This window comes from Mustela nivalis, assembly GCF_964662115.1.
Source record: "Mustela nivalis genome assembly, chromosome: 15".
NCBI classification, from domain to species: Eukaryota; Metazoa; Chordata; class Mammalia; order Carnivora; family Mustelidae; genus Mustela; species Mustela nivalis.
This window is the reverse complement of record NC_139034.1, coordinates 14,983,620-15,010,431: the sequence shown is the minus strand read 5'-3', so window position 1 is coordinate 15,010,431 and position 26,812 is coordinate 14,983,620. Positions and strand designations below refer to the sequence as shown.

At 47.1% G+C, this 26,812-nt stretch overlaps 1 long non-coding RNA gene across 1 annotated transcript; it reads left to right on the top strand.

The window, feature by feature from the left end:
- Nucleotides 1-166: 166 nt before the first annotated feature.
- On the top strand, nucleotides 167-15,443 carry LOC309848866. Its single transcript, XR_014303346.1, has 4 exons — nucleotides 167-472; nucleotides 1,599-1,733; nucleotides 4,807-5,011; nucleotides 15,144-15,443. It is a non-coding gene; the product is annotated as an uncharacterized lncRNA (long non-coding RNA).
- The last annotated feature ends 11,369 nt before the right edge of the window (nucleotides 15,444-26,812 follow it).

Sequence of the window (26,812 nt, the reverse complement as noted above, 5' to 3'; positions counted from 1 at the left end):
TAATTGGCGGGACGAAATCCCTGCAGCTGGCAGAGCCAGGCACCGAGGGATGAGGAGCAGCATTCTTCCTTAAGGCCATTTCCCCCTCAGCGCGTTCCCGGTGTCCTGGACAAAGTGAGCAGCGCGCATGCGTCGGGTTACCCAGCTAGTCCGCCCAGCTCCCCCGACCCCAGGCCAGGTCTGGCCAGGGAGGGTCCCGGACAAGCTCTCAGTACATGTTCCACGGGACACGGACGACCAGGCCCAGACGACAGGCTCTGGCCACCGCGGCTCCGCGGAGATCTGCGCTGAGGAGCACCCCTGAGTGAGCTGGGGGGACCGACCTGGAGAGCCACGAGGCCAATGTGACGCCCTCAGTCGCCCTTCTGCTCCAGAAGAACAGGCTGCTCCGATTCCCTGGCTCCCGCAGGGCCTCGGCGGTCACCGGGAGGACGGGCTGCCACCGAGGAATAATCTCGGAGACCGTCCGCAGGTACGTTCAGCAGGTCGTCCAAGGACACTGGACCCCGCACATGCGCAGCTGCTTCCACACCCGTTTGTCCCGGCTCCTTTTAGGCGGCTCTGCACCCAGGGGCCACACCCCATGACTCGCGCCACCCGCAGGAAGGGCTTCCTAGAACTAGACTGGGGTAAAGTGATGTAAAAAGTGGCCAGTTGGAAAATGTCGATGCCTGCTTATTTATACGTCTTTATATATGCACCCCAAAGCGGCTACTTAAAATGAACAAAACACATAAGCAGATGACCTTTGGGTCAGGGTTGACTCCAGATTTGCCCTGTTTTCATCTGCTTTGACCTTTCCAAGAACTTGTTCCTGGGTTTATGGACGCGCATGCGCACAACTCGTGCCCCAGCCCCAAACCCACATGACTTGGAGACCCAGCACCGGCCTGGTGGTTCTGATTCTGGCCTGGCATCGCCTTGGCACCGCCCTGCTTCCGGGGCTTGCCACCCACCTGCCTACACTGCCCACACTCCCTGGTCACCTCCCACAACTGGCTCCATTCCGTCATGGCCCCCACTTTATCAGGGAGGGAGATCAGACAGTTCCTGAGCGGTGGGGGATGTCGGACATAATTATATCAGCGCCATAATTACCAAAGATGTTGAGTGAATTTGTCTTTTTCTTAATGAATTGCTTTGGCCTATTTATCAGAGGAGAGCCCAGTAATCTGTTCTTTGGCTGCCTGGAACTCTCAGCTCTGTTTTATACCCATTTACAGCAACGATCTCTAGCCTGCTTTTCTCTCCTCCTTGTCTGCACGGCTGCCCAGCCTTTATGTAACCTGTTGGTGATGTGGAAAAGGCACCGGCCCCACCGTCAGGAAGATGCGGTTTTTGAATCCCTGGCTTACCATAAACGAGTCAAATGAATGTGGGCACGCAATTTAACTTCTCAAAACATCAATTTCAACATGCGAAAATAGAAATGCAATACCTAGTCTCCAAGTGGGTTTTCTCTTTCTCGAGATTCAGTGAGCTAACGTCTGCACAGAAACCCACACGTGGTGTGTGCCCCAAAGATGTGATTTCCATTTCTGTTTTCTTTTTTAAATGAACCCATCCTAGCTGTGTTTTGCTTACGGGTGCATTTGCAGATACCTGTGAGGAATCCATCGTGAACAAAAAAATCACCATTAACATCCGGACTGTGTGGTGCCTGGCCCATAGCTGCTAGGATACCTGACTTGTAAGCAAGAGAACATTCAGAAGCTAGCCCTCAGCCGGATGGGGTAAGTGCATGAGCCACAAATGCAAATTGGGTCTCTAGCTCAGTTCCCCAAACTGCTATGGGGATCCCCAAGGCCAGCTCCAAGGAAGAAATGTAGCTGTGGCTGCAAAGCATCCAGAATGGTCTCTGAGCTGATAAACAAGCTGATAAACAAGCATGAGAGCCAGAAGGACCCCAGCCTGGCCCAGGAACCCATGCTGCGCTCTTTGAAAATCTGTGCCTGCAAGTAGGTCTGTGTGGCTAAGTTTGAGGTATAAAGTACGCGTCTCCTCGTCTGAAGCCTTCTTTGGGTTAGGCATGACTTGGAGCAAACGGCAACTTCAGCACTCAAACACAAATGTTCGATTCCCCAGAGGTAGAATGAGGCATTCTGGGCGGTGCCAGAAATAGGCCTTTTTCCTGTCACCCAGAAGCCCGCACCATCTTGTCAGGAAGAGAGACAGCCCCCAGGGGACAAGCCACTGAAGAGAATCCCATTCAACAGTTACTTAGAGGAAGGGGAACCGCGTAGCCCCAGGATGCCTGCTGCCAGAGGACACTTTTCGTAAGGCTTTTTTTTTTTTTTCCATTCTGTTTATTGATACACACTGTGTCAGTTTCCCCGGGGCTCCCAGAAAGTACTACAGACTGGGTGTCCCACACACAGAAACTGATTGTTTCCCAGTTCTGGGGGCCAGAAGTCCAAGATCAAGGCACTGGAAGGACTGGTTCCTTCCGAGGCAGTGAGGGAGAATTTATTCCATGCCTCTCTCCCAGCTTTTGGCGTTGGCTGGTCATCTTTGACACTGCATGGCTTATAGAAGGATTGTGCCGATGGAGGTCCTCATGGTCGCGTGGGTTTCTCCCCATCTGCAGGCCTGGGTCCAAATCTTCCCTTTTTTTAAGGACACCAGTCATTTTGAATTAGGGGCCCCCTAAGTTGCATGTTAGTGAAGCTGAGGGGGACTGAAGTATCTGAGATTTTATTTACCAGAACACATGTTTAAAGTGCTCTTTGGCATAACTTCTGGCCTCTTTGTAGAGTAAAACTACACAGTCACCGTGAAAGCTGATAGGCTATGGAACCCACACAGTCCGGTCTGGAATTCAAAATGAAAATGCTGGAAGTTTCAAATAATCAGTCATGGTAAGAGTATAATTTTAGTTTAAATTGTTTTGGAAATGTCTCGAAGTAAGGCTGTAATCAGCGTTCAGATGTTCATGAAGGATTGCTCTCCTCGTGAGGTTTATTAAAATTGTGTGGCATTTGATAGAAGCAGCCTGAATTCCCATAAAATAAATAAAATAAAATGAACATCCTCTGGTGCAGGGCTGAATGGTGTCCCTGTGCCAAATTCATCCGTTGAAGTCCTCACCCCTAGGGCCCCAGGACGTGACTGTAAACAGATAGGATCTTCACAGAGGGGATTCAAGCTACAAGGCAGCCTATAGGCCGGGCCCTAGTCCCATAGGGCTGGTGTTCTTGTAAGAGGAGATTAGCACTCACAGGGGGAGCCCCCCAGACGAGCACCCACACAGAGAAAAGGCCACATGAAGACAAACAAAGGGAAGAAATGCCGCCAATGAGAGAGGCTCGGGAGAAACCAAGCCTGCTCACACCCGGCTCTCTTGACTCCTAGCCTCCAGAACTGTGAGAAATCAAATCTCTATTTTTGAAGCCTCTGGCCACTATTTTGTTGGGGCAACCGTAGGGAACTACTACATTCTTCGCTAGTTTAGGAGCCCCAGGGTTCTTGTTTGCTTGTTGGTTTGCACTTGGTTTTGCTTTGCTTCGTAATAGCTAACTTCAAAATAATACCCGAATCCTCACCTTTGTGCCCTCTCCCCCCACCATTTCCTCTTCCCGTGAAGCCCTTGTTATAGTTTGGAGTCTGTGAATCTATGCATCTAGAAGATTCTTTTTTTTAATAAATCTTAGGGCATTATATATATTGTTCTACACATTCTTTTACTTAATTATATGTCTCTGGGATATGTTGTATTTTGACATTTCCTTATTGATATATTTTTACATTGTTTCCAGTGTTTGCTAAGAAAGCCTTTGTTTAAAAAAAAAAAAAAAAAAGCTCTTTGGGTCTAGTTGGTAGTTTATACAGTCCGGTTTCTTTAAACTCTTAGTAAGGGAACAGGAACAGCATTATCAGCTCGAATAAGCGGTCATGCCTTTGACAAATGCAAACATAACCAAATGTCCAAACCAACCATAACCAAAGTCCGCAGATTAAGAATTCAATAGGGCCATATTTTTTAGTGGTTTCAGTGATAAAAACCAAAAAACTGAAACTCCAGTAGAACAATGCTCCTTTTTTTCAGCACATACAACTTATACCCAAATCCAAATTGGTTTCTGGTTTATTGGTGCTTAATTCCTTAAAATGTTGATTGAGGATGGCGATGGCCAGTCAGGCCCTGTGGGACTCCACTTCTTTAGTCTTCAGGTACAATCTTGGAAAGGTACAAGGCCGGATGACCATTTGCATTTTATTGTAAGTTGGTGTGGAGCCGAATTGCTTTGCATTAGAATCAACTCCTAGGTTAAGAAAGGCTGATATCATTTATTTCAGACATCAAGTGACATACAAGGTGTGACAGCCCCTCTGATTTGCCTTTACCTTGGAGAGATTTAACTGTGTTTTACAACACTTTCAGTGCATACCATTGTTTTATTCTGTTTCCAAAGGGCTGTTACTTTAATGAGTCATGAATGTTTTGTCAATTATTATTTGCACATTCTACACGTTCAATTGAGCAGCAACTAGCTTTTAGTGGAAGCCTGCAACAAAAGCCAACACAGGAATCTGAAAGAATGGGTACCGATTAAAACAAATCTATGAGTTTCTTTTTTTTTTAAATCAATCTGAGGCAAGCAGTGTACAGCAGGTCCTAGAGCAAGTTGGTAGTACATTCCTACTAGGTTGTAGTTAGAATACACGACTTCAACTAAATACAGTGATAATTTAGACTTAATTATTTTAAATATTTAGAGGATCAATGAAAATGTGACTTCTGTGGTGCTGAACACTGAAAGCAAGAAAAGCTTTCATTTTCGGTTGTCATCTACGCTCCCCTATCAGAGCTCTGTCCAAGGCGCCACCATGTTCTCAGCAGAGTCTGAATATACCACGAAGCTGCAGTCAAAGACCATTGAGCCAGGCATCTGAAAACCTTCAGCAGTGGAAGCAGTGACAGTGATGTTAGCAGTAGGAGCAGGAGTACTCGTGATCCAACTTAACAACGCGAACATCTGTCATTAAAATTTTACAGGAATTTGAACTTGAGGTAAGCCTCTGTAGGTGTTCCCATAGATGAGGTTCTTGTCCCACCAACCAGTGGGTTAACCATCCTAGGAGGCAGACGTGAGAAGGAGCAGACCTTTCTCCATTTTTTACTGGGCTAAGAGCAAGCTGCAGATGGGAGGGTGCCTCGGCGAGGGGTAACCAGTTCCGTTGTTGAGATCACTCTTCTCCCTCTGCAGCTCAGGACTTGGCTCTGAAGTTCCATCATGGTTCTAGGACAACACAAAACCAATTTGGCCCTTTTTCCTTTTCTCAGAGAGGCTGGGGCTGTGTTCTTGCAAAAGCACAATTTTGGGTGATTCTTGCCATGAGCTAGGGAGGCAGAGCCAAAAAGGCTTCGATGCCAGACTAGCAGGGTCTCAGTTCCTGGTTCCTATACTCAGTAGCTGTGGGATCTTGGCGGAAACTACTTGACCTCCATAAGGCCCAATGCCACCCACCACATAGGGTAATGTAGTGATTGAGACACCTGCCATATGTTGCATGAAGGTCTAGGCTCTTCCTCTGGTTGAAAAGTCACACGACCTCAGTTTGGATCAGACATTCCAACCCAGTCAAGATCAGAGCAGGTGAGCTATGACACCTTCATCCACAAGCCCGATCAAGGTCAAACTCCAATCAGGATGAAGTGTCATGTCATAAACAGGGTACCCAGTGGCTGGCCAGTCTCCACCTCTCACTGCTGTGGGCTGCTGGGGCCAGGCAAGAATAGTGATCACAGAACTGAAACAAAACAACAATGTGGGCGTGTTGTCAATAACACTTTATATTTATAATGAAGTATTAACATTAACACTGATAATATTTTAAAAGATTTTATTTATTTGAAATAGAGAGGGAGAGAGAGCACGAGGGCATGAGCAGGGGGAGGGGCAGAGGGAGGGGGAGAAGCCAACTCCCCACTGAGAAGGGAGCCCTACACAGGGCTCAATCCCTGGACCCTGAGGTCATGACCTGAGCCAAAGGTAGATGCTTAACCAACTGAGCCACTCTGGTGCCCCAGCATTAACACTGATATTTTCATGACTGCAAAACTTATTAAATAAAAAAATCAGTGCAAACAAGTATTTTATATCTTACACACAGAGAAATTATAAACATATTACAAGTAGCAATAAAAGCACATATAATTGTTGTTTTATTATTCAAACATTAAATTATTAGGCAACCTCAATGAACACTGAAGTGTTTAGAAATAAGCAAAAACTGCATAAAAGGAAGAACACTTAATTATCAATAATTGTTCTTTCTTTTCAGAGCTCAGTCGTAAGAAACAAATGGTCTAATCATATCACTGTTGATGATGAACATATTTTTGTTGAAATTTTTGCAGCTACTAGGAAAGCTCATTTTTCAACTTATGCTTATTCTAAGAAATTGTTAGAAGATAACTATGAACCAAATTCCATCTTCAAACAGTCTTGTCCCCTATTTGATAACTCCAAGGATTCTTTGAAATAACTTTTTGGGTTTTGTTGGGAGGTTGGCCATCAGCAACTGAAAGTTATTGCTGACAGCAAGTCGTAGTTTTAATCCCCCAAAGACCATCTTGGTTTTATCTTTACCCTTTTCCTTTTGTTGCCTGTAGAGATTCTAATTCAGTTTCCATATTAATTTCAAAGCTATTCCACAGATATGCTACTTACTAGAAACTTTTATTATTGGAGTATGAATCTTCCCATAGAAATGTTCCTGCTCTAATGTCTTCTACAGAACTGTAGCTTTGTTCTACTTGAAAATTAATCCGGCATGGAATTCTCTGAGTATATCTTAAGACAGTGCATGATCCCAATTCCAGACTATTTAAATATTTTCCAAAAAAGGTCCACCAACACAAGTATCTGTAGTTCAGTAGTCAAAACTAGAGCCCCAAGTGACATACTATTAGCTACCATTAATGCTATTTTTATGCATTCATGCAAAAACCATTCCTTGAGCCCATATGATCCACCAGGTGTTCTGCTAGCCATTAAGGATAAGTGACAGATGTTATTATCCCTGTCCTTGTGATGCTTATGGTCTAATGTGAGGTGCAGTAAACAATTAAATGAACAAATAATTGCAAATAGTGATTTGTACATGAAGGAAACAACTGAGTGCTGGGGCAGAGGATAATGTGATCAGCAAAGGTCTTTCTGAGGACGTGACATTTTGGCTGAGTCACAACTCAAAGATAGCAACAAACGGGCAATAGAGGAAAGTGGTCCAGGCAGAGGGAAGAGTGAGTGCAAAGGCCCTGGGGCAGGAAAGAGCTTTGTGGATTCTAAGAGTTTAGGGATGGCCTGTGTGCCTGGAATGGAGTGAGTGAGCAAGAGGCAGGCAGGGATAAGATCATAAATTTAAGAGGAGATGCAAGAGGAAGCACCTGGGGGATTTGGAGATGATACTGACCTTATTTTCAATAGACAATCACTGAAGGATTTTAAGTTGTGAAGTGACATAATTTGCCTTTCAAAGAATACTCTGTGGAAAAGTCGTTGAAAGAGGCAAGAGAGGAAGTAGTGAGACCAGTCAGGAGGCCGCTCAGTTAACCACAGGAGACATGACAGTAGCTTTGACCCAGATGGTTGTGGTGGAGACCACAGGGAGATAGGCTCATAGCAGATCTGTCTGAAGGACAGCCAGCAGGACTTGCTTTAGGGTTGGATAGAGAAGAATGGAAATGCAAGGGGTGAAGGATGGTCCCCAGAAACTTGGGGACATTAGTAGTCAGGTGGATGATGGCAGATGCTTCACCCTGAGGAGTGGGAAAGAGCCAGATGTAGACTGAGGGGGGTGCATCAAGGGTTCTGTAGGCCTGTTTTATCCATTAAGTTTGAGATGCTGAGGAACAATCAAAGCGTTTGAGATTGGTAAAGAGAATCACTCAGAAAGCAAGCATGGGGCGATGGTGTCCATGATCAAAGGAGTAAGACTGAAACAAAGTGAAGGTCAAGTCAAGCGTTATTTCGTACCAGCATCGAGAATCAAACCAACCGGCCGGGGCTGTCTCCTACAGAGAGAGCCATCACCCCCAGCCTCACAGACTAGCTTTTATAGAGCAAAGGCCATGTGGTTGAGCCTGGCCAATAAGATTGTAACACACAGAGCAAGTTGTATAGTCATGTTAAGTCACACACAGGTGGCCAGTTGAATTACAGTTTACCCTATAGTAGCTGTTTGAACTAGCCTATCACTCTGGTCAGAATTGGCACCCTAGTTTGGCGCCCAGAAGGCGGGGTTTACATTCTTTGGTGGTTAGGGAGATGTGTATGTGTGCTTTACTGATTGGATGTCTCGACCTGGCCTGACTCGTCCTTGCATTCTGGACTCTGTTATCTCCACCTGACTGACCCGTCCTTGTATTTGGGCTCTGTCCTCAGGGACTGGTTGATCATATTTTACTGGTTTCCCAGACTTGCTTTTAAGTAAGTTCCCCTGGGGGGGCGGACAGGGTCAGTTTAAGTTTTACTGAATAAGCAACACAATGGCTGTTTAACTGAGATGGAGTCGCTCTGGCTAAGTAGGCCCCTACAGGGAAAGACTGAAAGAGGGCCCAGACCAAGCCTCGACAGAGTCCAATACTGAGGGAACAAAAGGAGGAGAGAAGCCAGCAGAAGGGAACCACAGAAGGGTCCGTGCAGTGGAAGAAGAACGTGGACAGCGGGGTGCCCTCGATGCCAAGGGAATAGTGCTTCAAGAAGGAAGAGGTCGTCGAGTGTGTCCAATAGAGCGACATAAAGGCCATCAAGTACATTAGGTTGGGCAAAATGGAGGTTGTCGGTGACCTATCGAAGCAGTTTCAGAGTAAAGGCAGATATGGGCAGTGGCTAGAAACTCCGGGCAGTGGGTTGGTGCAGCCGGGGTGAACAGCTCTCTTGAAAGCTTGTCCTTCTTGCCAAGCAGGGGGGTCCAACACAGAGCCCTGTACCACTGGGCAAGAGGACAGTCATTTCCCCCAGTTAACCACTCTCACTCCCTCAGCCCAGACACCTCTCCCAAACACCAAAGCCTCTTTGTCCCCCTTCATTGCCATCATCCTCATAGTTACACTGGTGAGGGCAGGAATGAGACGGAACCACTTGTTTTTGACCTCTAAGGTAGACATCTCTTGTTTTGTTGGCCCAGATCTCGTCTCGCAGTTTTTCTCACATTTTTCTTTTTCAAATTGTGTTTTGTTAAACTAACCACATTATCAGAAATTGCCAGTGGAGGCATATTGATTTTTCAAAGCAACGCAAAGCCTTAGGAAGAGATGACATGCTGTTATCACCATCACAGAATGGCTTTACTTTGTGCCCTCTGTGGTGGCCTGGGGGAAAGGATGCGTACTACATTTAAGAAAAGGGATGGAAGGAATTTCATGAAGGGTACGATGCTAGAACACGAAGATTCCAGCTCTTACGTAACTGAAGGATAGAAATTGCCTTTCAGGAACAAAAGGAAAGAAATGAAATAAGATGTCACAAACTTAACTGATGCTTGTCACCAGCCAGTTAAACCCTCCTTTGCAGATCAGGCATCTTTTCTCTGTTTGCAGCAAAACTTCAAAGCCACAGGCTGCCGTTCTGCCATGAGAGTCACTCAAACCACAATGATGACATTTCTTGGAGTTCAGCATCCAACCCTCGTCCCTCTCTCTCTTCATCGTCCCCATCCTGTCACCAAAATGAAGAAAGATAGAAAAGGAGAAAGCTGTGTCATTTCCCCTTTTAAAGCTCCCTGGGCCTCCCGGGAATGTAATATATCCCCCAACTTTCCCTAAATCTCCAAGTCCCAACACTTCCAGGCAGTTATAAGCCATGAGAATCGGAAGACCCAGAAGAACGTATGTCTTTTGCTTTAAAAGCTCTTGTGGAAAGTCCCCCCTATTCTACAGGGGGAGGAACACTGTATGCTTTGTTCATTTTCTGTTTCCAATGCCTAGTACAGTGCCAGCTCCAGGATCGACAACCGTGTTTCTTTAATGAATAAACAGGCAAATGAGCGAAGCTTTCTAAGTGGACATATTCAAATGCTAAACACTTGGTCTCTATGTCCATGTGCTTCCACTGGCTCCTAAAGAACTTTCCTCTATTTGCTTTTGTATCTTTATTCCTGGGGAGCAAGAGAATCAAAACAGCAAAATGACTTTTTGCTGGATCACAAAGCATGAAAGTAAAAGTGTCAGAGCTTGGCAGGTCTGTGAGGCTGATGACAGCTTTGATGGGTTGACTTCTCTTCCAAGGTCTGGTTCGTAATCTCTCCATCCCTCCCCACCTCTCCACTTCTTTGACTCCCTGCTGCCCCGCACTCCCCCTGAGATTCTCTCTCTCCCTCTGCCCTTCCCTCTCATGCACTCTCTGGGGCTCAGCTGTGAATCCAGCTGCCTAACGTATAGTTCATGAAGACTAAATTCTTTTAGGATTACGTGAATTTCCTAAAAGACTAGGAAAATAAAAGATAGAAGATCCTTGAGCTCAAAGGAATAACACTGCATGTGACAATTTCCAAAGGGTGGGAGGAAGGACTTGATTGTCCCACCTCAAATTATTCCAAAATGGTCTCTATATATTTTGGCCATTCATAAGGCCCAGTCTGCTCATTGCTCACTCTGATGGACCAAATTGGGTTAGGACCCAGAGTTGCAAGATCATTTTTAAAAAGATTTATTCATTTATTTCCGAGAGGAGAAAGAGAGTGCATGAGAGGGAAGGGCAGAGGGAGAGAGAGAATCTCAAGCAGACTCCATGCTGAGCACAGAACCTCATGTGGAACTTGATCCCAGAACCCTAAGATCATGACTTGAGTTGAAACCAGCTTCACCCAGGCACCCTGCAAGATCATCTTTAATGAATATCTACCATTCCTGCACCCATCCATTCATCCATTTATCTCATTCATTCATTCATTCATTCATTCATTCTCTGAAGGGCAGTGGCGAGAACAACAAGGACAGATCAGATCACTAGCAACTTACAGACTCGGGGGGAGAGAGAGTAACCAAATAACCCAGCAACTGAAAGAAGCCCCTCCGATAAAAGGAGTTTATACAGAAGAACCACAGAGGCTGGGTGGGTCTAGAGGTGCCTCCCAGAGGAAGGAGGAGTGGGAGTCAAGGATGGGTAGAAGGAAGGCCTGATTGGAGAAGGAGCTCCTTGAAGGTAGAGAAAGCAGCTGGAGTGACTGCCATTCAGACTTCTGGGTATACAGTTAGCTAGACATGAAGGCAGAAGCCAGGCCATTTAGGCTCTTGGGGACCATATTTAAGAGTGTATTCTTTATCTTCAGATCGATAGGAAGTTGCTGAAGGGTTTTAAGTGGGAGAACAGGGGCATCATCCTGCCTTGATACATTTTCAAATATATTCATGTGTTGCTGTGCTTTTCTTCTTTTGCATTTCTAAATCAGCGCCTCTATTCCCGGGGAGAATTAAGACTGTGCTCTTCTGGATAGCAAAGACAAAGACAGTGTCAAGGTTCAGCCACTGACTTTCACTTCAGAGATAATAGTTGTAAAAGCCAAAGCTTTGATTTATAAGAGCAGAGCTTTTAGTGAATCCAAAGGCAATGTCCAGAAGAGATTGGGGGGGGGGGCGGATACAGTTTACTTAAATGAGTAGATAATAAACTGGACTCTCGGGGGGGAGGAGGGGAGTGATGAGAAGCAGGAGGGCTGGGGCCAGAAGGCCTTCGTGGCCAGCAGAAACCGCACAGAGGGAAGTGTCAGCATGGAGACCCCGCCCCACATCTGCCCTGGCAAGCATCAGAGAGCCAGGTGGGAACCTAGCAACACCTGCCGACTGTCTACCTGTTGGAGAGAGAGCAAGATCTGAAGGTGGCCGGGGACGAGGAGCTTTCTTTCCCGCTGCCTGCACTTCACCCATCATTAGCCCCACAGGAGTGATTATCACCTTTCGACTCACACAAACTCTCCCCACCGGCTCAACAGCTCATGACACACGTCGGTCCCCTGCCCTGAGAGAGAACAGTCAAACAGTAACCTAGCTCTCGTCAAATGGGGTACAGCGATGCTGTGGTTGGGAAAGCCCCCTCGTTATCTCTCCCGGGGTGAGAATAACAGAATCACTCAGATCGAGAGAGTGGTGAAACCCAGCCCTGTTATAAATGAGATTGGCCATTTTCAAAGGTTAACGTGGTTGCTGGCTGGAGAGCCGAGAGAAGCCATGCAAGGATGAATCGTGAACAAACAATTCTATCTACCTTAAGAATCAAGGAGGCATTCTAGGTCTCTGGCTTGCCCAGCTAGGTAGAGTGTGGTGCCCTTTCTTTAGAAAGGAAACACAGGAAATGGAAAAGGCTTGGGAGAGGCTATGTGCTCAGTCTTGGATACTTGGTTTGAGGTGTCCTTGCCTACAAAAGCGGCAGGAGCTACAGAGAAGCCTGATCTGGAGGGATGCATTTGGGAGATGATAGCAAAGACTGCCATCTACTTACTCCTTCTTTAGCATTAGAACATCTCATTTTTAGCTGGAGCTGGGGTAGTCGCCTGGCTAAATTTTAGCCAGTGAAATATAGGAAGTGTCTACGACTTTCATGAAGTATCCTAACAGGATAGGGTGTGTCTTTCCTCCTGCTGTATTTCTCGCTGCTGGCAGAAATGTGGTTGTGGTAGCTTAAACCCAAGATGCCATCTTGGAGCATGAGGTAAAAGTCCAATGTTGAGTGAAGATGGCAGAGCAATGAGACAGAAGGAGCCTAGTTCCCTGAAAAGAAATACACTTTAATAGTGTTTTGAGTTACTGTCACCTCTAGTCAAACCCCATCCTAACAATCATCCTAACAACTCGTGAGAGCAAGGAAGTGCTGGAAACCACTGAATTTAATATCAAGATTCCAAGAAAAGAGTATGGAATCAGAAGTGAGGAGAGCCTAGGATGGAACTTCTGGTAGCTCCAACATGTCACCGCCAAGTAGAGGAGAGAAATACCTTTGACAGAGACAGAAAGACGCAGACTGAGAGATAGAAGCAAAGGAGAGACTGGTTGTCATGAGCATGAAAGGATGAGAGTGTTTTGAGGAGGAAGGAGTTGAAAGTTGGAATCTAGCCGATAATTCAATGGCAGAGGGTATGAACAAAGTTCAGAATATGACAAGGACATGAAGGCATCATGGTCTTTGATCTAGAGAATTTCCTCTGAAAGACTTAGGAGTAAAATAAGACTCTATTAGGGCTATTAAAACATAATTCCTAAAAGAAAAAAACAACAACAACACATAATTCTAAATATTCTTAAACCACCAACTGTCCAGAGTACTACTGTTCAGGGTATGTTCAGATACCTTCTGAAAGAAGATGAGCAGAGGTGATGGGAAAAAATTGACGAGACTCAACATGACTGTTTTTCCTGACACATCAAGTTTTCCTCTCCACTCCCCACCTTTGCCCCAACCTCCGCCATCATTAGGCCTTCAAACAAGCTTCTACCTTGCCTACCCCTTGTCGTGGGCCCACACTGCTTCTCAGGTTATTGTCTTACGAAAGATATGAGAACTTCACTCTTTAGCTCAAAATCCTTCCAGGACTCTCCACTGACAATCTTGCAAAGTTTCAATTCCTTCATCAGGCATATTAATATTAGTCTTTCAAGATTCAACCCTGACTTTCTGCTCTCACCTCTCTTACACATGCTGCCTCGGTCACATCAGAATATGAACTCTAGTCACATGAGAAAACCTCCAGGGAGTACTACTCATCTGTGACTAGTCAGAATGAAAAAATGTAAAACAATGCCGCTTTAAGACACTAAGTTTGGGGATGGTTTGCTCCACAGAAGTAGATAATCAGAACAGAAATGGGTACCAGGAGGGAGATGTTGACATTAAAAACTTGAACCAGATGACATTGGCTTTGGAACGGGCCATGGCCTCTGGAGTTTCAGAAAGAAGGTTATTGGGGCCCATAAGAACAGTGAGAAAATTATTGGCAGTGAGAAAATCGTTACTGGAAACTGGAGAAAAGACCCGAGAGGTGTGGCGGTAGAAAGTTAGCAAGGCTGTCACCTGCAGTAATGTGGAAAAGGAAATATATAACTAATGGATAGTGAAACTGGCTAAGGAGATTTCAGGCAGGCTGATGAAAGTGTCAGCTGACTCTTCTCAGCCATGATTGATAAGGGGCAGATAGAAATGAACAAAAGGGGGAAATCGTTAGGTTTCAGATATAATTCAGAGTACATGAAGAGAATCCAGGACTTTCTAGGTTGTGTCTTTCTAGGTTCAAAATTAAACAGCTTGACATTTCCATCCTCCCCAGAGAGTAAGTTATTCACAAAGTAGGACAACTGAAGATTCTTTCAAGGATGTGGCTCTATTTTAAGACTTCAGAAATACTTAAGGGTGTGCCTCCTAGACCTCTCAGCTAGTCAAAAGATTTCTGAGAATTTTAACAGTGCCACACAGAATCCTAACTTTAAGCCCAAACCAGACAGGGTCTTGTCCTCAAAAATATTTCTGAATGTGGGTTTTGTAAACGCACACAATTCCTAGGAAACCCACAATGTGTTTGTGAGTTTAAACTAATGACGGCACCATCACACTGGACCAGAAGGGGTAGAGATGATTGAAAAAATGAAAAGAAGCCTCTAGAGCCTCAAACTTATATGGACAGGAAGCAGGCTAAGGAAGCTCTTCAGTGGCAAACATGAGCCACTTCTTGTAGCAAAGAAAGGGTGATTCAGAGGACAGAATCATGGGAAGTAACTCACTGAAGGTAGGACATGACCCAAGATAGAATAAGAGGAATACTGCCTTTGGCTCAGGTCATGATCTCAGGTCCTGGGATTTAGCCCTGCGTTGGGCTCTCCGCTCGGCGGAGAGCCTGCTTCCTCCTCTCTCTCTGCCTGCCTCTCTGTCTGCTTGTGATCTCTCTCTCTGTCAAATAAATAAATAAAATCTTTAAAAAAAAAAAAAAAAGGAGAGGAGGCATATATGTAGCTAGATTTCTGAATTACTACAGACCAGTGACTGCTATATGCCTCCCATTCCCCCTACTCTTTTTGAGCAAGAGTGTCTTCTAAGGGCTAAGGGTATCTTGTACACCTCATTGTTTATTGGTGTGTGTGTGTGTGTGTGTGTGTGTGTGTGTAGCCCCCCCCCCCATAGCCGGTCTTTAACTCACAGTATTCCTGTTGACAGGAAACAATTTGAGGAACCCCACCCAAGGAGGGAGCCATTTGTGCTTGCATTGTATTTAGATGACAAGATCTGGACTTTCCCATCAGATCCTCCTGAGTTTTGGGAGCATTGCAAAAGGGTTTGGATATTTTTGCATGTGGCAAGGATGTGAACTATTGTGCCCGGAGGGCAGCTGGGATTTTTCAGAGACAGTCACAATGGTATCTCCATCCCACAAACTGCACTGGGAACTCGCCACTCCCTCATGAAGGGATGAAGATTATTTCTCTCTGCCTGCTTCTACTAGGAAGGCCCTGGGTCATCTTGACCAATGGAACGCGGCAGAAATGGTGCTGGGCCTCTTCTGGGCATGGCAGCTTCCATTCCCTCTTGGGATTCCCTGCCTGAACCCAGCCTCCATGCTGGCCCTTCGTGGGAGGGCCCACAGAGCCCTCCACGGAGGGGCCACAGCCAACAACCCGCATGAACTGTCAGCCACATGAATGCGCCATCTTGAATGTCCAGCTGTAGCCGACCCCTCCATGACTGTAGCCCCAGCTGACATCTGACCAAAACCATGTAAGGGATCCACATGAGAACAACTCACTGAGCCCAGTCAACCTGCGGAGCCAGGAGAGATAATAATAAATTGTTATTTTTACGTTACTAGGTCTTGCAGTGGTTTGTTCAGTCCTTAATACTTATTCGTTGACTTTCCCACACAATTCACTGCAGCTTGGAATTTCTGAAGCAAGTAATGAAACTGGGAACAAACACAAATAATTTATACCACGTGCCAATGTGCAAGTTTATCAGCTTTCTGGCTTTAGGTGATAGATGACCCACCTGTACGTGGCTTAAATTAGGGTTGGCAGACATTTTTGTAAAGGGCTAGAAAGAAAGTATTTTAGGCTTTGTCTCTGTCACAGCTATGCAACTCCGCCATTGCAGCAAAGGCGGCTGTGGTCGGTAAGTGAACGAAGAAGTGTGCCTGTTGCCCAAGAAGATTTCACTCATAGAAACAGGCCGCAGGTAATTTGCCCCATGGGCCATAGTTTGCTGACTCCTGCCTTTATTTTATTTTATTTTATTTTTAAGATTTTATTTATTTATTTGACAGACAGAGACCACAAGTAAGCAGAGAGGCAGGCAGAGAGAGAGGAGGAAGCAGGCTCCCTGCTGAGCAGAGAGCCCGATGTGGGGCTCGATCCCAGGACGCTGGGATCATGACCCGAGCCGAAGGCAGAGGCTTTAACCCACTGAGCCACCCAGACGCCCCTGACTCCTGCCTTTAAAAAGAACAGGGATTTATTATTTCGTAACAAGAATTGAGATTGGTTAATTCAAACAGATCAACAATATAAGCATGAACGTGGGTTCTCTCCACCCTTCTGCTCTGTCATCCCCGATTTTGTGGGTTTAGTTCTCAGGCTGGTCTCCACAGGGGGTCATGAGGTGGCCGCTCCAAGTCCAGGCATCGCGTCCGAACACTCACATCCCCAGTGGGAAGAGAAGAAGGCTTCTCTGCGTCCTATTTAAGAACCACGACAGCTTTCCCAGAGGTCCTCTGGCACACTTCCACGCCTCATTGGCCAGAAGCGCATGGCACATCCATCGATGAATCAGGAGCTGCCATGGACTTAGCCTTAGACTGACTCCTCAAGCTTCACCCCATCGGAAGCCTTGCCCGATACACGAACAAGGTGGGGTTCCCTCAGCAAGGAGTCTAGCTACGGGGTGTGTGGGGGGGACCAGCAATGGCCGCCAGCCACTCAGCAGGGCAAGTAGGGAAGGAAGAGACACAGAAGTCATAGCAGGTTTCAGACAGAGCAGGGGCTGGAAGATAAAAGTACAACAAGCCTTGGGCAACCTGGAAAAGAAAACAGTGAAGCAAGATAAAAAGATTCACTTCTGGGCAAGCATCCAAAAAGAAAACCGCCCTGGTGTGGGCTATAGCTGGGTGGAGTGGAGGACTTTGCCCCTGGACAGCCTCCCTTCCCTGGCTGGGAAACAGCCCCATGGAGCCCCAGGATGAACGGGGCTGGGGAAACATGCGGCTGACACAGAACACCACGTTTCCAGCTGCATGTGCCCAACCCAGAAGCCGGTCAATAAAAAATAAGCCACACCACCCTGGGATTCTGGATGGGCCTGACCATGTCCCTGGGAGACCCGCAGTTCAGCACCCCAGGCTCGCACTGGGGACCTTGGTCCACTGCAGAACCCCACCTGGTGGGGGGATCTGCAGGCGCTGGGAGTTTGAGGAGGGATGGCCTCTGTGGGACCTAGGAGAAGTTTCCTTGTTTACCGAAGGGCAGGGAAGCGGTAGCCTATGGATTGCAGGGGGCAAGAGGCATGTGGTTCTCGGGGAAACCCGGGCAGACGGGCCCAGTCAAGGCCACATAGACAAAAAGCTCCAGCCCTTTGGTGATGGCAAACAGTGCCATGTGGGCTGCCTGAGGGGGCACTCGAATCTCCACGCCGATTCTCCTGGGCCTTCCCTCCTTTAGTCCTGGCACCCTCAGCCCTGGGCCCCACACAGTGTGCCTTTGGCCTGCTTGTCTGTGCACTTCGTGCCACGCCTCCAAACCTGGGACTTCCTTATTTGGACTTTACCTAAGGCTGCGGCGATGGGTGGCTGAGGCCGTCAGCTCTGCCAATCCCCTGGGTCGTTAGCGCCATGGATGTCAAATCTCCCTCACTCCCCTATGCTGAGCTGTGGCCTCAAGCTCGCAGGTTCATGCACGTGAGCGAGGGGCCCGTCAAGCTGAGAAATCCACGATGCTTGTTTTCCCTTCAGTTCTGGCCAGATAGGAGCCTTGTAGGCAACGGTGGGCAGCAAACTTTTAGAAAAGTGGGGCCATGGGCTTGACCCTTCACTCTTACCACGTTCCTTCAGATGGGCCCTCGGCCTTGCAGGATGACTTTCTGGTGGAATGTCGCACGTCCTCAGCCTCGTTCTGGGGTCCCTGGCACATGGGCACCTGTCACGCTATATAGGCTGTGTGTGCTTTGTCTGTCTCTCCCACACCATGACCAGCTTTGTGAGGCTTGATGGGTGTTCAGGACCGTTTCTGAGCCTGGGAAGCACATGATAGATGTTTGACGAACAGATGAACAGATCAATGTCAGTGATGTTTCTGTTACATACACACTCCCCCCCCCCTTTTTAAAAAGATTTTATTTACTTGAGAGAGACAGAGAACAAGCAGTGGGGAGAGGCAGAGGGAGAGGGAGGCAGACTCCCCTCGGAGCAAGGAACCCACAGCAGGGCTCGATCCCAGCATGCTGTGGGGATGACAGGAGCCAAAGGCAGATGTCGAACCGACTGAGCCCACCCCTTCCTGGCAACACCTCCCCCACACATACACACACCCACATTTCAATGACCCCAGAATCAGGTGTGTTGGAGAATGCTGGTGCCTTTTTTCTTTAACTAGCTCACTCCCTAGCTCCTCTGCACAGAGCCAGGGAGCCACCGCCGCCGCCGGAGAGATTCGAACAGAGAGCCCTTGCCAGGGATCACCTGCTGACCTACCCCGAGGCCTCTGGGTTCCCCTGCAGCCATACCCAGGGCTCACCTGGCCAGGACCATGCTGATGTGGGCTGTCCTGGAGACGTGGTGGGACTCAGGGGAGGGGCCAACAGAGAGCCACCCCTCCCTCACTCAGGGGTGGCCGCCTTCCTCCTGTATCCTCCAGCAACACAGGCAGAACCCGGGTCCAGGCAACCTACAAGTCCCAGAAATCCTGCGAGGTACAGAGCTTGTATCGTCGCACTTCACACACCAGCTGTGATGGGAGGGTTTCACCCAGGCCATGTTATTGGAAGTGGGTCCCAGCCAGTCACCGTGCTCTTGTTCTGGCCACTTTTTTGTGCTCCTGGAAGGATGGCGTCTGTGAGGTCAGGCAGTTCACAGAGGCCAGCCCGAGCACGGGGGGGCCTCAGGAGCCCGATCGTTGCCATGCCCCAGGTCATGAACAAAGGGATGCCCAAGGCCACGGGAGGGCCCCTGCCTACGTCTTTAGACCCCCCCGCCCTTCTTTGGGAGGAAAGTCTGACTGGAAGTACAACCAGACGAGCCTCCCCTTCTGCATCCACCTCGTCCTCCTCATCCTTGCATCCAGCCACGTCTGAGACTCCCGCCCCTGTGGCCCCCGTGGCCCAGTTGGGTGACTTGGCCCAGCATCACACACAGTGCATGCCTGGACCAGCGAAGCTCCCTCAGCTTCCACAGCAGCTTCTTCCTCTTTCCGGGGGTATCTGGGATGTAAACAGATCACAGGGGCCCTAAACAGTGCAGCTCTACACCTCATGTCGAAGAATCATGGCCAAGTTCCCTAAGCATCCGTCAGCCTCGTATCTTCCTCTGAAAAGGATGAAAACAGCAGCTACTTTTCCTGAGACTGTGGCAAAGACCAAATGACAGACAGCATGGAATGCACTTTGCCCACTGCCTGGCACTGGGGGAGACTGCCTTTCAGGGTCTCCACCGGGGAAGCACGCTCGTGCGTGAGAAACGGCAGGGCACCTCCCCTCTGCTGGCTCAGAGCCTCTGTGAGCTCAGTGTCTGAGTGCGGGTCTCCTTGGAAGTGTGACCCTCCTCCCTCCTACCGCAGAGGCTACCTTAGGAAAGTGGTATTTCTCAGAGTCTCTGTGCATGGGGCTCTGTTTACCCACACAGAAAATTCAGCTTCTGGTTCCAAGCCACATCTGTCCCCAGAGCATGGCCTTCAGGGAACAATCACATTTGAGCAGAAAAGTTCAGCAGGGCTTTACCGTACAACAGTGCAAACACACCACAGCCTTTACTTGTGCCAACATCAGCCTCGGCCTCCCCATGCCCACCCCATACAGGGACTGCACTAGGCTGCCCGAAATGCGTAGTCAGACCCAGCTTCCTGGTCTCCCACCTTGAGCACCACCTGGGGGAATCCCGGGGGAATTCTGTTGTGCAAAAAATGTCAATCCCAAAAGGCAACGACCTCGTGATCGCATCGATTTTTAACACTATGGACACAAGCAAACAGAAACCAGGGTTGTGGTTTGCGGGGGTTAAGTATTGAGTGAGGGCTGTGGAAAGACAACCTGGGCAACCCCCGTGGGGACTGAAATGTTCTGTGTCTTGACTGCATGGGTGTCAATATTCCGGTTGTGATTTGGTTTTTTAGAATACCACTGGGGAAAACTGAGTCATCTCTCTGAATTATTTCTTGCAGCTGCATGTGAGCCTATAATTATCTAAAAATTAAAACTTTAATTTAAAAATACGCATAATGGTTATCTAGTTGGATCTGAAGTTTATAAAACAGCAACCGTGTTTACTGATTGCTCGCATCTGTTTTTCTGTTTTGCTCATTTCCTCATGCAATGTACCAACTGACCTATTTTACAGATAATAAAACTAGGTCCTGGAAAAATTAAGGCCATAAAATGGTAGAGAGTCACTGCACCCAGGTCACCTCTGATAAGGACATATGGCACATTCAGGATTTGAACCAAGTGGGGCTTACTCCTCAAACCAATTCTAGGTACACTTAGTTAAGTGCAAGGATCACTGGCCAAGAGAAGACTAATTCAAAATTATTATTTAGAATTCCTTTGGGGGATGATGACAATGTCCTGGATTAGATGGTTGTGGTTGTACATATCTGAGGATGTGTTAAAAACCATTCACAGAATCGCACACATTAAAAAAGTAAATCTCATGGTTGTGTGAATTGTCTCTCAATTTTTAAAATCTACACCCTCAACAAAAAAGTTCTTACTGTCTGGAAATGAAGAAGCTGATCTTTGGTGGTAGTGGTGGTGGTAAGAAAATCTCCAAGAAAGAATTCACTTATTAATTAAAGTAGGAACCATGACAAAGACAAAGAAGGCATCTGAGGTCCTGCCTCTGGTGACAAGAAGAAAGGGGTAGGAGGAAAAGGAGGTCACAGAAGGGTGTGGAACTTGAGATAACAGCAGAGGACCTCTAGTAGACCATCAGAAGCCCACATTAGGAAGCAAGGGCACAGAGGTTTGGAACCCAAAAGCAGGCGAAATATCTCAGGGAGAAAGGATCAAGATGGTAGAACATTTATTAGTGAGAGAGGGTGGAAGGCATTAATCTCCAACAGAAAAATAGAGCTGAGCATGTAAAACCTGTCATCTCTAACCACAATTGTTCTTTCCTCCTACAAAAGGCTAAACCAGATCCATTGAGAGAACAGGACTCAGAAAAGCAGAGTAAGAAAAATCACATTCCCTGGGGAAGGACGTCACCTGGTTTCCCTCATCTACCTTTGTTATTGGAACGTTTTGGTTGTCCCAGAGGAGACTCTGAGCACAGAGAAGGCAGCTTCAGTGTGGAAAATTAATAGTCCTTTTTTTAAGTTAAAATATTCTAAAACCCAGATTTTCTTGAGTTTTCAAGTTAAACTTAACGAATCTTATTACTTTACTTACAAATCTATTTAAAGTCACTTGATTATTTACAAGAAGACTTCAGAACATAGTTAATTAAATTCTCTTGACCATTATGGTATATCTTTATAATCTAAATAGATTTAATTTTCCTTTAAAATACATCAACTGTCAAATAAAACTTTCCTAAATATTTCAATAATGCTTACAAAATGAGTAAGTCAACCTTTATACATATGGTGAGAATTAGCTTCTTCTTCTTCTTCTTCTTTTTTAAAAAGATTTTATTTATTTATTTGGCAGAGAGAGAGGGAAGCAGGCTCCCTGTTGAGCAGAGAGCCCAATGCAGGGCTTGATCTCAGGACCCTAAGGTCATGACCTGAGCCAAAGGCAGAGGCTTAACCCATTGAGCCATCCAGGCACCCTGAGAATTAACTTCTCTTAAAAGAGGGGCCACTGGCTGCCTCAGAGGACCCCACAGAACCTAATAGCCTAGGAAAAGCCTGTCAGGAGCTACTTTTAGGAGAGGCTGGGCTCAGAAAGGCAGCTGTTCCTCATAAAAAGCAAGAGAACCGGCCTGGAGAGGACGTGGTACAAACCTGCCCACAGGAAAATTGAAAGTTGTCTCTAGAATTGGTCCTATGTTAGGCCACACCTTGCAACAGGAGAACTGAGCAGAATGACCTTCTTGTACCTGATTCACATGTCAGATTTAGAGTACCATCCCTCTCTCGCCCTCTGTTTCTGCCCACCACTCAGCACATAGTCCAGACTTTGACTTTGACTACCTAGGTCTCCAGGAATGGCTCCATCTCTGAACTTTGGTTTGTATACTCTCTCTCTCTCTCTTTCTCACTCTTCTTTAAATATTCCAGATGTAAATATCCTATCAACAAATTCGCACAGTTCTTAAAGTAATTTTTACCATTTTTAAAAGTCCCACAGTGCTTGTCACAGAGCTAGCCACACAGTAGAAACAGTAGTCAACCCACACTCATCAACTGATGGGAGCCATAGTAACCATTGGTGGGGTAGCTATAATTCACTTTATTTTTTTTTTAAGATTTTTTATTTATTCATTTGACAGAGAGAGAGAGAGATCACAAGTAGGCAGAAAGGCAGGCAGAGAGAGGGGGAAGCAGGCTCCCCGCTGAGCAGAGAGCCTGATATGGGGCTCAATCCCAGGACCCTAAGACTATGATCTGAGACAAAGACAGGGGCTTAACCCACTGAGCCACCCAGGTGCCCCTATAATTCACTTTAAAACAGTTTGGTATAAGCTGCAGGATATCATGCAGTTAGTTGTTGGTTAGTTCAAGGTTCAATTCTACGGAAATCAGTTTCATTTTTGGGAATTCACACTCTAGGAATATTGGATTGATCCTCAACCCAAAGCTCGGATACCCAAATCTTGAGCAATATCTGAGGCTTTAGGAACATGTAGGGTGAATGTCTGAAAAGCGTATTATTAGAAAAATTAGTCCCTAACAAATTAACATCATGAGTATGAGAATGAACTTGTTGATACACGTGATCCTAGCCAAAAGGTCCAGAAGCTATGGACTTCACTGATGCAAATAGAGGTGTTCAGAACTAGAAGTTGGCAACAATATTTGAAGGTCACACTCCCACCCTAAACAGAAGGTGTAAGTCTCGTGGTACCCATGGCCTGCGCTGTTCAGGACAACATTCAAGCCTTAATCTGTGAACAGCCCTGTGTCCAGCCATGGATTTAGGAGCATTCCTGGGCCTGATGCTGACCATGAATGAGACAGAGCCTGCATTAGAATGCTGTTGTGTCTGTGTGTGTTGGGGGGGTGGTCAGATGGGATAGGAGGTCAGAACACCTAAAATATGGAGACCTGGGTCACCTGCAAACTTAAAAATAGATTGAATGTACTATTTTGTAACTTTTGTTAATTTTTTTTTAATGACCGTGACTGCTTTTAATTATAAGCTGGTAGGAAGGTTGTGGGGAGGGCTGTCTCCCATCAACATCTACCAGAAAAGACCCCAAGAGCTGGGCCTGTGCATGGCCCAACAGGCTGCCCTCTCTTGTTTCCAGGAGCCCATTGTTGGGAGGGTCTGACCAATGAAGGGGGTTCTGTGTTTAAAAAAAAAAGCTTGGCAGGAAAAAATTCCTCTTTATTTTCCGCAAGGGTCCTGGCATATCTCTGAGGGAGCGGAGTGTCAGCCTTGGGTTACGGTCCCCTCTAAATCCAGCAGAACTCCACATGAACACAAATGCCTTTTGGGTCAAACTGCCTTCAAATGGTACCCATTACACTGCTCTAGGAAACCAACTCTTGGTGACAAACTTCAAAACGGATTTCCCTTTTTCCACATTCGAATCAGTAGTAAATAGCAAGAGTTCAGATCCTAGGAACATTTACCAAATACCTGATATGCATAAGGCAGTTGCATATATGGTTTCTCCTTTGCTCCTCAGAGAAGTCTTGTGAGAAACTTCATATTGTCCCCAGTTTGCATTCGAGGAAACAGAGGACTGAACAAAGACATTTTCTTTGCAGCAATTTCCATGCCTGATGCCCATTTGATGACAAGCCTCCTCCCTCCCTGTCATCTCTGAGCAATGACGCAGAATATTCGTTTGTCTGGCAACCCAAGGAAACCCAGATGCAATCCCTCAAACATATACATTTGGCCGGAGCCACGGGACAGTGCTTGCGATCCAGTCCAGAGGGTTCTGTATTCTTGGGGGGAACAGCTGGGAGGTCAGGAGGAGGCCACCAGTGTGCGCAGATGGTCAAGGCCCAAAAGCAGCAGCTCCAAGGCCAACAGGGAACCCCTCTCCCCGCCAGCTCGCCACTCACACTTCCACCGATTATTCACGCTTAATTTGATCGCTATTCAGGGAGGTGCTCAAAACTCACGCACACTTTATTCTGGATGAAATGTTGGACCAGAAGTCTGGGAGACTGTCATCACAGCTCCGCTGACGACTGAATCCTGCGTGCTCGGCCCACGCCGGCCGTGACCCCCCAGCAGAAAGCTGCTGGCGTTTAGAGCAGTGCACACAGCGCGGTCCATGAGCACTCCTGCTGTCTCTGGCCCTCCTCACAGACAAGGCCCTACCGGTAGTGTCAGCAAGTGCAGACCTTATGGTTCTAGGGCTGGGGATCTGTGGGCACTGATTTAATAAAAGGATAAACTTGGCCATTTAAAAAATAGATCTCTAAGACTATACTTCATTGGACTCTTGCCACGAGGGGAAAAAGGAGCAAAGTCTAGCTCCTGCTGTCAGTGGGCTGGCCGCCTTGGGGAGGACAGAAAGCTGGGACACTCAATGCCTTCTCCCAGGGAGACCCGGAGGATGTAGGGAGCTGGAACAAAAAGATCGAGGCACACAGAATTAGAGATGCTGCATCAAGTGGGACAGGTCAGGGAGGTGGTGGGAGGCCCTGGGGTCAGTCTAGGAATGCCAGTCCCTGAGAAAGAGCCTCAGAGATTGCCCTTGAATAATTCCCTGAACCCTTGACGCCACTTCAGCCAAGTCCAGGCAGTGGGGGCAGAACCATCTTCCGTCCTGGCTTCTCCATTGTGGCCAAAGCCTGAAAGTACAGAGGCCCCTCCCAAGCAGCTCTTGGTAGGAAGCAGAGAAGTCTCTACGGTAAAGGCCGACAAACCTGAGATATATATACTCTCCCAATGTGTGGAACATAGAGGGAAGCCAAAGGCTTGCACCCCAAGACTTTGTTAGGAAGCAACGGCCATGACTATGGGTCTAGTCTGGGTAGTAACTTGGATCAGGGAGTAGCTGAGGTCTTAAAGCCCTTTTATGAACATGAACACAGGCTGACTATTAGGGGTGAGAGGCTGAGCAGTGTGCCCATGATTTTTAAAGCCTTCCCTTAAGAGTCAGGGTGACTTGGCTAAAAGGACGCGAAGGCAATCCCTTCCGATTTGCTGAGACAGTCAGCGTTTGCTTGCAATAGCTTCCCCTTTCCGTTGGAGCCCAGGGATGCATGGTCACTCTGCCTGCAGGAATCACTTATTTGGAAGTCATTTATTTTTTTATTTTTTATTTTTTTAAAGATTTTATTTATTTGACAGAGATCACAAGCAGGCAGAGAGGCAGGCAGAGAGAGAGAGGAGGAAGCAGGCTCCCCGCTGAGCAGAGAGCCCGATGTGGGGCTCGATCCCAGAATCCTGGGATCATGACCTGAGCCGAAGGCAGCGACTTTAACCCACTGAGCCACCCAGGCGCCCCTGGAAGTCATTTATTAATAGGAATCTGCACTCATATCTTTAAAAGAAAAAAAAAAAAGGTGTGTGCTGACACCCATGTATTTGTTCAGATGAAAACCGCAAAGGTATTACTAACGGTGAGATGCAGGCAAGTTATTTACCTTTTTGGAGCCTCTGTGAATACTAGCTTGCAGGGGCTTGATTGGATAGCGCAGGGCAGTGCCTCTGAATTTTTAATGCATTTACAAATCACCTGAGATCCGGATAAAGTGCAGATTCTGTTCCAGGAGGTCTGGGGGCCTGAGAGTCTGCATTTCTAACATGCTCCCAGGTGATGCTGCCACTGCTTCTGGTCAGGGGGCCGCACTCTGAGGAGCTGCCCTACTAGAACACCATCCTATGCAGGGTCTTCCCAAATGCTGTGCCCTCCCACAGGAAGGATCCCCACCTATGGCCTGAGTAAAGGTTCATTACATAGTATCAAATGGATTCTATATATACATACATATATGAACTATAACATAGTTTAGGGTAATGTTGACAATTGATAAATGAGAGCTAGTTTTATTTCACCAATAGCATTGGGACAGGGGCGGGTAATACTTGATTCTTCTCTTTTCCTTAGACTCTTGGGCTAGTGGCTCCCCTGTGACTTGGGTCAGGGTGAGACTGTTTCTCTGCCCTCAGATTTGATCAGGGACTTTTCAGGCAGCCTGTATGCCGCATAGGGAGTGCTCCCTCTGGATCCCATGTGTGATGACTCCTCCCTCTGCTCCAGTCCCCTGGACTCTCACTAGACCCATCCCACCGGGGTGCCAGGTGGAACATTCGGCAGACAACTGTGGGGGGCCACGAAGAGCTCTGTTTGAAGCTAAGAATTCTGGGAGTCACCCTGCGTCGCTGACTCCCTGCCTCAAATTCACCTAGAGGCTCATTTAAAATGCCGATTCCTGGGCCTCACCTCAAACCCATCTAAATGAGGTTCCTGGAAGTCGACTGGAGGGTCCTTTGTATGCTGGATTCTGAGACTTGCTTCTCTGTCAGCAGCCGGGTACGGGGCAGGGATGCAGGAAGCA